The sequence below is a fragment of the Montipora foliosa genome, chromosome 1, assembly GCF_036669935.1.
Source record: "Montipora foliosa isolate CH-2021 chromosome 1, ASM3666993v2, whole genome shotgun sequence".
NCBI lineage: Eukaryota > Metazoa > Cnidaria > Anthozoa > Scleractinia > Acroporidae > Montipora > Montipora foliosa.
Window position 1 is genome coordinate 31,241,481 of NC_090869.1, and position 2,500 is coordinate 31,243,980.

Below are 2,500 nucleotides of genomic sequence, written 5' to 3' on the forward strand. Positions count from 1 at the left end.
GTTTCCAAACAAATTTCTTCGAAATTTGTTTTATAAAAGGAAAACTGATTTTAAAATCACTTGTCTTCACTTTCAAATTCCGTGGGCGCGGTTATCTTGAATAATTGTGACGTGTGTTACGGTTGCCCTATCGTCCTGACACAAAGAACTTTTGTCTAATAACAACAGGGCAACTGTAACACGCTACAATTATTCAAGATGGCGGCGCCCGCGAAATTTGAAAACAAAAGTAGGCCAGCCTAAAAATTTATTTCGGATGCAAACGCTTTCTTTGAAAAAACTTTAACTGATTTGACTGTAAAGGTTATTTTCCCTATTATTTAAAGTTATTTTTTTGTTAAAGTGGAGATTCCCTTTAATAAGCTGGCTCCTTGGTTACGGGCAAAATGACACCTGGAAAACTGGAAAACAATCTTGGTAACCCCGGTTGGATGTTCTTACCCACGGAGCTACAAAAATCCCTAGGGAGCTAGCTCGTTTATCTAGATTTGTAATGGACAATGTGGCCGTTGATATGCCAACTCCACATGTTCTACAGTACACCATAATTCATATAGACGAACTGGTTATGAAACCTCGAAAACTTTAAAAGCGAGAACAGTACGGAACCCATTAAGTGACATTAAATTGCGCTTTTAATTTCAAATCTCCGAAGTTTTGCCTGCGTTTTGACTTTTTTCCCGACTTTTTTCGGAATGCCGCTGACCCCTACCTACCTTGGGTGTCTTGAAAAGAGAGAGGTCTAAGAGCCCAAGATTCGAAAACGAAGAAATTAACGCCTCAATTTGGCTAACCCTAGTCTAACTAGGCCTGAAGTTGGGTTTTAAGCCTAGGGTTACTTTCTTCGTTTTCGAGTCTTAGATAGGGTCATAGGGGTCTTTGTTTTCAAGACACCCAGGTAGTTGGGGTCGGCAGCCTTCCGAAAAAAGTCGAGAAAAAAGTCTGGAAAAAGGTCAGGAAGAAAATAGGGAAAAAAGTCGGGAAAAACGTGTGGACGCAGGAAAAAGGTTGAGGGAAAAACTCAGAACAGGGGCTGAACTTCGGAGGACATTGAAAATTAAGAGCGTAATTTAGTGGCACTTAATGGGCTCCGTAGAACAGTAACATCGCGCTTCATGTTAACTTGACCGTGATCAAGCACAATCTTTTGCCCTCGATTCACAACTGGGTTCTGAATAAATTAATCGAAACTTTTGATTGGCTGTCTTTTAGAAAAAGGGTGCGGTTTGTGCATGGGTAGGGCGAAAATTAAACAGCGAACAAAAACATATAACAAAGAAACATGTCGAGTTTCTTAACCATCTCTGTATATTAACTATGATTACACTGGCCTTGAAAGTTGAAACATAGGGTCTTTTCGGGGCAATGAAACACAATCATGACAGAACAGAGCATTCAACAACAACTGTTAAAAATCCCAACTGGCCGGAGGCAAGCTAGTTGACTATTTACAAGTGCAGCTGAGAAGTTGAGCCAGGGACGACCAGGAACAAGTTCAACCAGGGCCCAGAACGTGCTTGAACCCGGGATCTCCAAATCTCAAGGCAAGCGCTAACTACTGGGCCGCACTGACTCTATAACCTGCATCTATGGTTGCATGTGAAAATTAGTGGCACATGATATTGTAGAGCCCGCAGACCAGCGGGAAACATTGTCCTTTCATAACCAAGATAACCGGGCCTAGTTTCCCAGGAGTTCTAGAAGGTCAATGGGAAGAGCATCACACTGCTGTTACTGAGGTCGTAAGTTCAAATCCTCCCTAGGATTTTAATTTTTTCAGTTGCCCTTTCGCCGTGGCGAAGTAACCAGCCTATCCTCTTTCCCACGAGCGCACCACACTGTATTACACTAAACATCTGTAGTGGCGTAAGGGCGACGTCGTTAATCTTCGTTGATTCAACTCGAAACGTTACTGGCCAGAAAGCTGGCGCTATGATGATTTGAGAAGTAATATGTCAAAGACGAGTGCAAGTATTTCATCAGGGGTTCCAAACCGAGAAACAGATGAGTGCTCTTAATGTCTCGACGTGTTTGGAACCCCTGATGAAGCTCGAAGCACGAGTTTTTGACATGACTTCTCAACCTTGTATGAGCACGTGGAGTGTAATGTGATGATCTTTTGTTTTATCAGACAAGTGATAGGTATTTATGAAGGAAATGATATTCAAGATTTGGGTGAGTTTAAAAGGTAGAACTTTTGAATAAATTTACATAATAGGTCGTGATGGCGAGCAAATCAGAATCACGTCGTTTTCGCCTGCCAAAATCGTCTCCAAGAAAGTGATTCGGTTAACGTAACAAGGCCATTCAAGTTTCAACTAAAGATACATTTTTGCCCAATGGCTGAGGTTAAGAGAGGTACAAGCGCCGGTTTTAGATTGCGGTGGAGTTTTCAAAGACTACGAACTACACAAGGTTCAAGCCTTGCATGCAGACATTGCTAAAACGGATGCCTTTCGCTGAACTACTGCGCGTCCAAATTCGTTTTAATCCTCTGGAC

At 42.0% G+C, this 2,500-nt stretch overlaps 1 protein-coding gene across 1 annotated transcript in view; it reads right to left on the reverse strand.

Moving 5' to 3' along the window:
- Nucleotides 1-2,500, reverse strand: part of LOC137976980 (C-reactive protein-like) — a 15,609-nt gene that overhangs the window by 969 nt on the left and 12,140 nt on the right. The gene's annotated exons all lie outside the window — the stretch shown is intronic.